Source organism: Primulina eburnea, unplaced genomic scaffold, assembly GCF_022965805.1.
Source record: "Primulina eburnea isolate SZY01 unplaced genomic scaffold, ASM2296580v1 ctg739_ERROPOS11973397, whole genome shotgun sequence".
Lineage (NCBI taxonomy): Eukaryota > Viridiplantae > Streptophyta > Magnoliopsida > Lamiales > Gesneriaceae > Primulina > Primulina eburnea.
The window spans coordinates 945,001-958,611 of NW_027331510.1; positions in this window are offsets into that span (position 1 = coordinate 945,001).

The following is a 13,611-nucleotide window of genomic DNA, read 5'->3' on the forward strand; positions in this document are numbered from 1 at the left end:
AAGGCTTCATGCCCATGTTAAAGAAAAGAGAGTCAAGATCTTGGCTATTTTGGAACCCATGATTGATTTGGATGTTCGATTTATGACTCGTCGTTTTGGTTTTTCGCGAGTTATATCGAACTCCTCGGGTCATATCTGGGTTTTCTTTGCTGAGGACGTGATGGTTGAGTGTCTCCTTGATCACACTCAATTTCTTCACCTCCAGGTTTCTGCTAGTTTTTAGCCGAACACTGTTTTTTGTTCCTTTGTTTATGCTAAATGTGATTACATTGAGCGCAGACAGCTCTGGACTTCTTTGATTCAGGTTAAGTCTGATCAGGGTCCTTGGCTTGTTGGTGGCGACTTTAATGTAGTTAGAAATTCGTCGGAGTGTTTGGGTTCTTCTGGTGGGAGGGTACTTCCCATGGAAGAATTTAATCATTTTATTTTGGATTCTGGGTTAGTGGACGCTGGTTTTGAGGGGTCTTCGTTCACGTGGACGAACAAGACCATTTGGAAGCGTCTTGATCGGGTTTTTGTGTCTGTTGATTGGGGTGACCATTTTCATTCTATTCGTGTGGAGCACCTCATTCGTACAGTCTCTGATCATTGTCCTCTTTTTGTGTCAGTCCCGGTATTTGCTAGTGGGCCGAGTTCTTTTCGTTTTCAAAGCATGTGGCTCAGGCACCATGGTTTTTTGCAGACGGTGCGGCTTAATTGGAATTTGCCGTGTCATTTGAACGGCATGCACCGTCTTTTTGTGAAATTGAAGCGCCTCAAGAGCCATCTGAAATGGTGGAATAAGAGTGTTTTTGGTGATCTTTTTGACAAACTTGCTGAGGCGGAGCAGGCTGTCCGGGTCGCTGAGGCAGTTTGCGAGGCTGATCCTTCGGATTTGCATTGGACTAGTTTGTCCAATTGCAATGCAGATCTTGCTCGGGTTACCGCCATGGAGGTGGATTTTTGGCGGCAAAAAGCCGCTTGTAGGTGGTTAGAGGATGGTGAGAGGAACACCAAACTCTTCCACAATATGGTGAAGAAAAAACGGGTGGCTAATAAAATTTTCCGTATTTGGGATAATGGCTCTTGCCTTACTTCCCCTGATCTTATTCAGCAGTCTGGGGCCGCCTTTTTTCAAAACCTGCTTACTGGGGATCCTTTTGTGCTTTCTTGCCCAGATTTTTTTGATTTTCCCTTGGTGATCTCTGATATGGAGAACGCCAATATTGCTGCCCCCCCCCTCTTTGGAGGAGGTGCGGGCGACTGTTTTCTCCATACATCGTGATAGTGTAGCGGGGCCTGATGGTTTCTCTTCGGCCTTCTTTCAGCATTGCTGGGAGATTGTCCATCAGGATGTTTTGGATGCGGTTCTTGATTTCTTTCGGGGTAGTCCCATGCCACAGGGGTTTACTGCCACTACGATCACATTGATTCCCAAAGTCATGGGTGCTCAGGCTTGGTCGGACTTTCGTCCTATCAGCTTGTGTAATGTGACCAATAAGATAATTTCCAAACTTTTGTATTCTCGGCTGAAGGTGGTGGCGGAGAGTCTTGTTTCGTGGAATCAGAGTGGATTTGTTCCAGGGAGGGTGATTTCAGATAATATCCTCCTTGCTCAAGAGTTTACTCATAGTCTTTCTCTCCCCACCCGTGGTGGCAATGTCATTTTGAAATTGGACATGGCCAAAGCCTATGATAGGGTCCAATGGTCTTTTCTGTTGGATGTTTTGAGGCATTATGGCTTTTCAGAGCAGGTAGTATCGATGATATCTGCCTGCATTTCTCATTGCCAATTTTCAGTTAATATCAATGGTTCACTCACCGGATTTTTTGGATCCACTAGGGGTCTCCGGCAGGGCGACCCTTTGTCCCCACTTCTTTTCATTCTGGGGGCTGAGTACCTTTCGCGTGGTCTTGATCGTCTTTATCGACATCATCCTGCGATTAGGTACCGATCTGGTTGTGATCTCCTTATTTCCCACCTGGCCTATGCTGATGATATCATTATATTTGCTAATGGTGGGACTCGTGAGATGAACAGTCTTATGGAATTTTTGAATCACTATGAAAACTGCTCGGGGCAGTTGGTGAATGCCGTTAAGAGCGTTATTATTTTGCCTCCGAGGTGTTCTGGTCGTACTCGTTCCCGTCTCCTTCGTATCACTGGGTTTGGGGAGGGTCATTTTCCTATCAAATACCTCGGAGTTCCTTTGTTTCGTGGGAATAGAGTTTGCTCTCTTTTTGATCCCCTTGTGCAGATGGTGCGTAAGAAATTGGAGGGTTGGGAGCTTAAAACTCTTTCCCTGGGGAGCCGTATGACCCTCCTTAGGAGTGTTCTTCTTTCGGTTCCCATTTATATGTTCCAGGTAGTCCAACCACCTCTGGCAGTTATAGAGAGGCTTGAGAATGTTTTCAATGGCTTCCTGTGGGGATCCAGACCCTTGGATAAGAAATGGCATTGGGCGAGGTGGTCTCGTGCATGTATTCCTGTATCTGAAGGGGGTCTTGGATTTCGCAGGCTCAAAGATATTGTGGAAAGCTTCCCCATTAAATTATGGTTTCGTTTTCGTCAAGGTTCATCCCTTTGGGCCAAATTCATGATGAGAAAATACTGCCAGTTGGTGCATCCAGCTTATGTTTCATCTACTGGGTTCGTTTCTCCCACTTGGCGTCGTTTGCTTAAGATTAGGCCTCGTGCTGAATCTGGCATTCGATGGAGACTTGGTATGGGAGATGTTAATTTTTGGGATGACATCTGGTGTGGGGATGTTACCTTGTCTAGTCAGGTTCTGGTTAGGGGGGATCGTGGTGTCTGTGTTTCTCACTTTATTTCAGATGGGGCTTGGGATTTTGACCTCCTCTGCTCAGTTGTCCCTCCCTCTGTTGCTGAGAATATCACTCTGATCCCTATTGCTTTGGGGGAACCCGATTTGGCTATTTGGGTACATAGTTCTGACGGTGTTTTTTCGCTGAAATCTGCTTGGGAGCTTGTCCGCTTGAGAGACCAAGTTTCTGATATCTTCACTCCTTGCTGGGGCAGTTGGCTGAGGCCTACTATGTCTTTCTTCCTCTGGAGGTTTTGGCATCAATGGCTTCCAGTTGATGATGTGCTTCAGCGTCGTGGCTTCGAGCTGGCGTCTAAATGTCAGTGCTGTGAGATGCCTGAGACATTCCCGCACATTTCATTGATAGCCCTCTTGCCAGGTCTGTATGGCATTACTTTGGGGCTGTTTTTCATGTCCGTATTCCCCTTACCAGTGATTTCAGACTCTTCCTCAGTGCTTGGAAGAGGCATACGGGGTGGACTCCTAGGGGCCACGTGAAGGAGTTTTTGCCTTTCATCATTTTATGGTTTCTCTGGACAGCTAGGAATGATGCGAAACACCGTCATTTGCACATTTCTGGGGAGACTGTTAAGTCTCAGATTTTGTCGTATTTGCGTCTCGCTCATGCTGCATCTACTGTTAAGCCCATGCATTGGCGGGGTGTTTTGCAGGCTGCGAGGACGCTGGGGATTTTTGTTGAGTTGCGTAGGGTTCATAGGATGGCGATTGTTCGTTGGTTGCGGCCGCCGTTCGAGTGTTTTAAATTGAATGTTGATGGGAGTTCTAGAGGTAGTCCTGGGGCTTCTACTGTTGGTGGTGTTGTTCGTGACTCCTCTGGGCATGTGGTGGTTTCTTTCAGCGAGTTCATTGGAGTTGGGACCAATGTTCGGTCAGAATTATGGGCTATTTGGAGGGGTCTTCTCATTTCTTCTGATCTTCATCTCTTCCCTCTTTGGATTGAGACTGACTCTTGGATTTCCATTCTTTTACTTCGTTCTCGTCGGTGCTGCTGGGACCTTGAACATCTTGTTACACGGATTCTTTTGTTGATGAGGGGGCGATCAGTTCATTTATCGCATATTTACCGGGAAGGGAATTCGGTGGCGGATGCCTTGGCGGCGAGGGCTCCTACTCTTAGGCAGTATACCTTAGAGTTAGGTCCTTCCCTACCTCCAGACATATCCATCCTTGCTAGATCTGATCGTTCTGGGCTTCCATACCTCAGAAACAGATCTTCTTAGCCATTTGCAGCCCCTTCTTCTTTTTTGGATCTCTTTCTTTATGATCTCTGGCTCAATATCTATTTCTATCTATATATATATATATGTATAATTTTCTTGCAGGTTAGTGTTCTTGGAGGTTGTTTTTCACTTCCATATGGTCTGAGCAAGTGGGTCCAGACACTTGCACATGATGTGTGTATTATTGTGGGTTCCGAGTGGGTTTCTGCCCTATTTCTGATGGTGCTTTCCTTTGGCACATTCATGGTTCCTGGCGGTCGTTTACTACTGGTTCTCCTTGGCCGTCGTATCAGTTTTTGTAGAGATGTTTGCTGGATATCATGGTGGATTCATGGGGTGTTTTCTACAGGATCCTATGGTTTTTATGCCATGTTCGTCAGACTCCTACTTCATGGGATCGAGGTCTCTGTTCTTTTGATTCAGATGCTGGATATCTTGTGCTCTGGCGGGATTGCGATCTATATCTTGCTCAGTGATCGCCATTGTATAGTGACTTCCTGGCCAGAATTTCTTTTGACTAGTGGGTTTGGTACAGTTGCCAGCTACCAGATTATATTTACATTGCCAGATTGGACTCTCCAGGATGATAGCTCTGGGATGAACGCTTTTGCATGGACTCTGCGATCATCTCGCTGTTATCATTTTGTCTTCTTCAGCATGTGGCTCATAGCGCTTCTCGTGTTTTATTAGTTGTGGTCGCTTATTTGGTAGTCTTCTAGGGATCGTTTTGCTTTTGTAATTCCTTCCCTAGGTTGCTTTGTTTTTATGTATCTACTGCTTTAGCCTTTTTGAGGAGGTTTTGGTTTTCTCCACCTCCTCTTTTAGGTTTTTTATTCTGTATTCTGTTTTTTGTTACTGTTTATTTTGTGGATATGTACAGGTAGGGGTCTGCCTAACCCCCCCGCATCCGGCGGTGTTTTCCGGGGAAAAAAAAAAAACCCTAAACCCTAAACCCTAAACCCGAAGCCCTAAACCCGAAACCCTAAACCCTAAACCCGAAACCCTAAACCCTAAACCCTAAACCCGAAACCCTAAACCCGAAACCCTAAACCCTAACCCGAAACCCGAAACCCTAAACCCTAAACCCGAAACCCTAAACCCTAAACTCGAAACCCTAAACCCGAAACCCTAAACCCTAAACCCTAAACCCTAAACCATTTGCCCCTATATTTTTTTCTCTCTTTTTTGAATAGTGTCCAAAAAAGCCTATTTTCGCCTGAAAAATCGCCACCATGTCGGCGCCGGTTTCCGGCCGACCACCTGTACGATTAGGTTCGCCTCGTCGAGACGAGGCTACTGTCCAAATTTCATGCCAAAAGGAGGTCACCTGCCCGGCCAAATCGACGTTCAAATGTCCAGAAATTGTGCAGATTCCGGCGACCGGAATCGCGACCACCTCCGATCATCGTCCGGCGACGATTTGTATACCATTAGAATCGTCTTCTCAAGGCGCACCTACAGTCCAAATTTCAGAGCAATCGGAGTTCGTTTGCTTGCCCAAATTGACCGGAAAAGTCGCGAAAATACTGTTCACCGAATCGCCATCAACGATTTCTTCGATTCCGGCCGACTCCGACGTTGTTTCTCCGATCGGGACCTCGATCTGGAATGCCCAGGAAGAGGCGCTTCCATTGGTTCAGCCCCCGTCACCAGAAGTAGCCGGAGGGAGCCGGAATTTCAGATCTACCGATCGGGTCCATCAAACCCTAGCGGCGCCGGAGTTTTTCTTCAATTCCGGTGGCGTCGCTGCTCCAAAATCAAATTCCTTTTTACAGTGTGATCCTCCGGTCATGGGTAACATTTCTACACCTTTAATTTCATTTAATTCGTTGCCGATCAAAAACGCCCAAATTCAAGTTAGTGAACCGATTTTGCGTGATTCTTCCGTCGATTTTGGCCGTTTTCCGACCGGTTCTTTTTGCTTCACTACCGGTTCTGACCTCCCACCACCTTCGCCGGCCCACGCCTCAACTCCGACCGGTCGCCGCCGAGTCAACTCGGCCGGTTTCACCGGTTCAAACCGGTCTTCCACCCGCTCCGGCTCCTCGTGCGAATACTCCTGGCATTTCAGGTACTTTTCTTACTCCTACCGTCTCTTTTAAGGATGCTTTAACACCTCCCTCGCCCCGTTCTATTAAAAAAAGTTTTGATGATGTTCGAAATGGTATGTCTGAGATACCAGCTCCGACTCTCGTCAACGGGAAACCTGGTATTCGGTTTCCCGACTCAGTTATTTCATCCTTGGCCGCTCCCTACAAGTTTGCCCTTGTTGGTAAAATCAATGGGAATCGGTCGATTGTTCCTAACTCCTCTATTTCTGCTTCCTTGGCGACTACCGGCTTCTCGAGACCTTATGATTTAAAGTTCCTCCCTCGTGGCTTCCTTGTCATTATTCTGTCGTGTGAGGAAGATTATGCGCGACTTTGGTCGCGTGGATCCATGCATTTTGGTCCTCTCAGTGTTCGATTTTCCAAATGGACCCCTGAATTCCAATTCCAAGCTGAATCTCCCATTGCTCCAGTCTGGGTCCGCTTCCCTGAACTCCCCCTTCGCCTTTACGATAAGACTAGTCTATTTGCGTTAGCCAAAATTCTAGGGAACCCAGTTAAAATTGATGATTTCACTGCTGATGTCTCCCGAGGTGCCTTTGCTCGGGTTTGCGTTGAACTTAATGTTTTGGATACTCCAATCAAGCAGATCTGGGCGGGTTGGGGTGAACATACTCTAGACATAGATGTTGTTTATGAAAAGTTCCCAGACTACTGTACTGATTGTAAGATGTTGGGGCATTCTACTTCTGTTTGCTATTCCCATGGCAAGAATCCTAGGCCGGTTCGTCCCACCCGACCTTCTGCGTCGGCCTTTCAGCCTCCCAAAGATTCCCGGGGTCCCCAACCCGAAGTCCATCCTTCCTCCTCTTTCCCCTCTGTGGTTCCCTATCAGAAGGATGGCAGTCCGTCTTCCCCCTTGATCCCTCCTTTGGGTCCTCAGGCTCCGGCAGTCCCTGCTGTTAGACGACCCCGTTGTCGTAACAGAAGAACTGCCCAGCATGTCCCTAACATCCCATCCCCTGCTTCTGGGAATGCCTTCGAGGTTCTTAGGAATTTAGAAGAAGCTGATTCCACTTGTTTTCCTCCTCCTGTTCAGTCCCCTCAGGCGGTCGCTGAACACCTTTCTGATCTGACCCCAGTTGCCCCTTCGCCCCCCCGTGTCATCCCTCTCCCTGTTGCCAATGACTTTTCGCTATCTAGCCCTGCCCAGTCATCCCTCTCGATTAAATGTGCCCCTCTAGCTCAGCCATGGGCCAAGGAGGTGGAGGAGGAGGATGACGTTCTTTTTACTGACTGTGCTGAGGACCTTGGTTCTCCGCAGGTCGGTGCTCCCTTGGGCGTGAATCACACTTCTCTTTGTGTGGAAAACCATAGCAGTCATTCCATTCCTTCTAGTCCCTCTACTCAGGATGATGTTTCCTCCAAACTCCTTGAGAACCTAATTTCCCAGCAAGGATTAGTTTCCTCCGAGATCAGTCTTTTGGTTTCTGAGTCAGACCGGGATCTTTCCCTCCACTCTCCTCGCGGCTCTGTTTCTTGTGATGGCAGGGATTCTGTCGAACATGATAGGGACTCTGACATGCCTGACACCACCAAAAAACGTCAGTTTCAACAGCTATCTGATTATGCAGTTAAGAAACGGCATCCTTCTCGTGGCCGTTCCCCATGAATTGCCTCATTTGGAATATCAGGGGTCTTGGGAACCCGAGCTCCCAACAAAGGCTCCATGCCTATGTTAAGAAGCATCGTGTCAAAGTCCTAGCCATCTTGGAACCTATGATCCTGCTTGATCCGCGTTTCATGTCTCGTAGGTTGGGATTTCGTAGTGTCATCTCTAATATTTCTGGTCACATCTGGGTCTTCTCTTCTGAGGATGTTCAGGTTGAGTGTGTCTTTGACCATGCTCAGCTTTTAAACGTCCGCGTCTCTTCTTCTTTTCTCCCTACTTCTGTCCTTTGCACTTTTGTTTATGCCAGGTGTGATTACATTGAAAGGCGCGATCTTTGGGCTACGTTGCTTCAGATCAAACCTGACATGGGTCCTTGGCTTGTTGGGGGGGACTTCAATATCGTTCGGGATGCCAGTGAGTGCCTTGGTACTTCTGGGGGGCGTCGTCTTCCCATGGACGAATTTAATGAGTTCATTATTGAGTCTGGTTTAGTTGACGCTGGGTTTGAAGGGTCGTCATTCACTTGGACGAACCAAACCATCTGGAAGCGTCTGGATAGAGTCTTTGTTTCGAATGACTGGTGTGATTTTTTTCATTCTATCCGAGTTCAGCATCTTCCTCGTACTGTTTCCGATCATTCCCCCCTCTTTATCTCCACTCCCATCAGTGCTCGTGGGCCGTGTTCTTTTCGGTTCCAGAGCATGTGGACGCGGCATCACAATTTCCTTCAGACGGTGCGCTTGAACTGGCATAATCCTTGTCAGCTTACGGGTATGACTCGGCTCTTTGTCAAGCTCAAGCGCCTCAAGAGTCACCTCAAGTGGTGGAATCAGGATGTCTTTGGCAACATTTTTGATAAAATTTCTGCTGCTGAGTCTGCTGTGAAAATAGCGGAAGTTGCTTGTGAGACTGATCCTTCTGATTTACACTGGACTCGCTTGTCCAAGTGTAATGAAGATCTTGCCAAGGTCACTGCCATGGAGGCGGATTTTTGGAAACAAAAATCTGCCTGCAAATGGTTAGCGGATGGTGAGAAAAACACCAAACTCTTCCACAACATGGTCAAGAAGAGGCGTGTGGTTAATAAGATTTTCCGTATTTGGGAGGATGGGGTGTGTCTGACCTCCCCTGAACTCATCCAAAGCTCTGGTGCCGCCTTCTTTCAGAACCTGCTTAATGGGGAACCTTCTGTTCTGAGTTGTCCTGATTTTTCTGATTTCATCCCTCTGATCTCGGACTCAGAGAACCATCATCTTACTTCAGACCCTTCCTTGGAAGAGGTTCGTGCTGTCGTCTTTTCTATCCACATGGATAGTGTTGCGGGACCCGATGGGTTCTCCTCGGCTTTTTTCCAGCACTGTTGGGACATTATTCAGCATGATGTTCTCGATGCGGTGTTAGACTTCTTTCATGGGTCTCTGATGCCCCAGGGCTTCACTGCCACCACCATCACTCTGATTCCGAAAGTTGAGGGAGCTCATTCCTGGACTGACTTTCGTCCCATTAGCCTCTGTAATGTCACGAACAAGATCATCTCGAAGTTGCTATATTCGCGTATGAGCAAGGTTGTCGAGAAGATCATCTCTCTGAATCAGAGTGGCTTCGTTCCTGGCAGACTTATTTCTGATAACATCCTTCTTGCCCAGGAACTCGTTCATAGTTTCAACCTTCCCTCTCGCGGGGGTAATGTCATCATCAAGTTGGATATGGCTAAGGCTTACGACAGGGTCCAATGGCCTTTCCTCCTCCAGATTCTCAATAAGCTTGGCTTTTCGGATACAGTTGTCGGCATGGTATCGGCTTGCATTTCCCATTGCAAGTTCTCTTTGAATATCAATGGCAATTCTGCCGGCTTCTTCAGTTCCTCCAGGGGTCTTCGTCAAGGAGACCCCATATCTCCGCTCCTCTTCATTCTGGGAGCAGAATATCTCTCTCGGGGGCTGAACCGTATTTCTCTGCATTTTCCGAATTCTCGTTTTCGATCGGGATGCGACACTCTGGTTTCCCATTTAGCCTATGCTGATGATTTCATTCTTTTTGCTAATGGTGGGACCCGTGGCATTCGGCGCATTATGGATTTTCTTGGGCATTATGCCAACTGTTCGGGACAGATGGTCAATGTCTCCAAGAGTGCTCTCTTTCTTCCTCCTAGCTGCCCTGCGAGTTCTCGGCTTCGGCTTCTTCGTTTGACAGGCTTTAGAGAGGGGCAACTTCCCACCATATACCTTGGAATCCCTCTTTTCCGAGGGAATCGCAAGTGTTCTCTTTTTGAGCCTCTTCTTAAATCTGTTAGGATGAAATTAGAAGGTTGGGACTCCCGTACCTTGTCTCCTGGGAGTCGTATGACTCTTATTCGCAGTGTGCTCCTTTCCCTCCCCATCTATCTCTTCCAGGTGATCCAGCCTCCTTTGGCGGTCATCGAGCGTCTTGAGCTGATTTTTAATGGTTTCTTATGGGGGTCTCGCCCCCTTGAGAAGAAATGGCATTGGGCCAGATGGTCTCGTGCTTGTCTCCCTGTCCTTGAAGGGGGCCTCGGGTTCCACAAGTTGAAGGACTTGGTCGATGGCTTTCCGATCAAGTTATGGTTCAGATTCAGGCATGGCATTTCCCTCTGGGCGAAATTCCTCCTGAATAAGTATTGTAGGACTGAGCATCCGTCTTATGTCCCCATTCGGGGGCTCATTTCTCCTACATGGCGCAGGATGATCCATATTCGTTCTAGGGCTGAGTCTGGCATCCGTTGGCGGGTCGGCACTGGGGAATTATCCTTCTGGGATGATACCTGGTTCGGCGATGCACCCCTATCCTCTCTGCGTCAGGTCTGTGGTGCCCGTGGCGTTCGTATCTCTTACTTCTTTTTGGATGATGGATGGGATTTTGATAGGCTCTCTCTTGTTGTTGGTCCAGTTCTTGCCGAGGATATTACTATGATCCCCATTGCTCGTGGTGAGCCAGATGTAGCTCGCTGGATTCTGAGCCCGGATGGCGCTTTTTCTTTCCGTTCTGCCTGGGAGTTCGTGCGTGCGAGAGCTCCCATTCAGGATATTTTCACCCCCTGCTGGGGTAGTTGGCTGAGACCTACTATGTCTTTTTTCCTATGGAGATTTTGGCATAAGTGGCTTCCTGTTGATGAGATGCTTCAACAGCGTGGGATTACTCTGGTGTCTCGGTGTCATTGTTGTGACATGGCAGAGACGTTTTCCCATTTATTCCTTGACGGCCCGATTGCTCGTTCTGTGTGGCATTTCTTTGGGGCCATCTTCAGGGTTCGTATTCCTCGAACCCGTGACTTCAGTTTGTTTCTCGGTGCTTGGAAGAAGAACCTTAACTGGTCACCTGGTGGTCATGTGAAAGAGTTCCTCCCCTTTATCGTTCTGTGGTTCCTTTGGACTGCTAGAAATGATGTCAAGCATAGACAGTTGCATATCTCTGCTGCGACTGTTATTTCCCAGATCACGTCTTACCTTAGACTGGCTTTTTCTGCCCACATCATCAAGTCTAGCCATTGGCTGGGCTTCTCTCATGCTGCCAGTCTCATGGGCATTTCGGTTCGTCATATGAGAACCCGCAAAATGACGATTGTCAGATGGCTTCGTCCCCCTGCGGGTTGTTTCAAATTGAATGTGGATGGTAGCTCTCGTGGCAACCCCGGTGATTCTTCTGCAGGTGGCATTGTTCGAGATTCTTCAGGCAGGACCATCCTTTCCTTCAGCGAGTTCATTGGTGTCGGGACCAATGTCAGAGCAGAGTTGTGGGCCGTGTGGAGGGGTCTCCTTATCTGTACTGACTTCAGTTTTTTCCCTCTTTGGATTGAGACCGATTCCATGATTACTATTCAGACTCTCAGATCTAGGAGGTGTAGTTGGATCGTGGATCACATTGTTACCAGGATTGTTTGTCTTTTGAGTGGGCGACAGGTTCATTTTTCCCACATATTCCGCGAGGGGAACTCGGTGGCGGATGCGTTGGCATTGGAGGCTCACACGTTCAGGCGATTTTCCCAAGTTTTAGGACCCTCCCTCCCCGACCATGTTTCCGCCCTAGCCCGTTCTGATCTCTCTGGGCTCCCTTACCTCAGAGCCAGATGATTCTAGACTTTGTTCCAGGTTTAAAAAAAAAAAAAAAAAAAAAATCGAAAAAAAAAAAAACGAAAAAAAAAAAAAAATTTATTATTATTACTGTTTGAGTGCGTGAGTGTGTGGGTGTGACTGTGTGCGAGGTTTCGTGTGCGCCTTCTGCATTTTTTACTTTCTGGGTGTGTGCGTTTTTTGTGTGTGTTTCGTGTGCTTTTATTTTCTTAGGTGTGTTGCTTCCTTAGATGAGCTTCTACCCCCGATTCATCTACGGTGTCTGGGTTGATATTCTTGACCCAGCTGCGGAGTCATTTTCTGGACTTGGAGTTACTATTGATCTTCATTGTTGGAGTGTTGTCTACTTGCTCCTTCTGGTAGTTCTATCATCTCCTGGATTTATCAGAGGTTTTTCAGAGGTTTTACAGTACCAGCCTACCGGCTTCTGCCCCTTCTTTGTTGGTGATTATCTCTACACCACTACTGCTATCTGGCGAGCGTTCTCTGCAGGCTTCTCCTTGCTCTCCAGCATTTTTCTTTTATGATTCTCTTGATGCGTGTTATAGCAGCTCCGGATGATTTATCTCAGTGGTATTTCTGGCCCCGAGCTACATTTATTATAATTTTTACGGTTTCTATGTTGCTTTATTATTATGCGCTTTTCCTAGGGTTTAGCTTTTGCTGATGTATTTGCTACCTTAGGTTTTATTTGTTGTTATCTCTTTAGTCGCCTTTTAGAGAGGTCTTGGTCTAGTCCCCCTCTTCATTTAGGATTTTATTTTTGTAATGTTTTATTTGGTGGTATATACAGGTAGGGGTCCGCCTAACCCCCCCGCTTACGGCGGTGCTTTATTAAAAAAAAAAAAAAAAAACCTAAACCCTAGACCCTAAACCCTAGACCCTAGACCCCTAGACCCTAAACCCTAAACCCTAAACCATAAACCGACTCATTTGCCCCCAAAAAATTTTCTCTGAAAAACACACAGTAAAAGGTGCGAAAAAACACACTACAATTTGACACTATTCACGTCCAAACCCGCCATGCCGCCGCCGTCGGATCCCGGCCGGAATAATATACCATTAGAACCGCCTCCTCACGCTGATCAACATACTCAAATTTCAGGTCATTCGGAGACCGTTTGCCCCGTCAAATCGCCGATCGAAAATACTGTATTTCCGACCGTTTCTTCGACGTCGCCGGTTTCTCATTTTTCCGGCGATGACTGTCCTCCACTTTGTTCACCTACTCCTCCCCTTTCTTTTCCGACCCTTGCCGTGACGTCTTGTGCTACCATTTCGCCGGAAATTTCGAAAAACCAGTCGCCTCCACTGTTCATCGTCTCCTCCACTGGTTTTTGTCCGATTCCGGCCATCTCCGGTAATCTCGTTTCAAATGGAACCCCGATCTGGAATCCTCATGTTCAGACGATGATAATGCCTCAGGTTGGAGCCCCAACGCCGTTCTATAGCGGCGGGAATTTTAGATCTACGTTTCAAGGTCACTATTCATCGTCTGCGATTTCTTCGTCGTCCAATTACTCCGGCGATATGGCTCCGTTCTTCAATTCCTCTTCAGCGTACACTCCTCATGTGATGGGTAATGTTTTCCTTCCGTCAATTTCAGCTAACTCGCCGGAAATCGAAAATGCCCAAATTCCGATTTCCTCCCCTTTTCCGGCTACTGTTTTCCCCGATTTCAGCCCTCCGCCGCCCGGTTCTGCTGGTTCCGACACCGGTTTCTTGTTCACTGCATCGTCGCCGGCCCTTGGTGGTGCT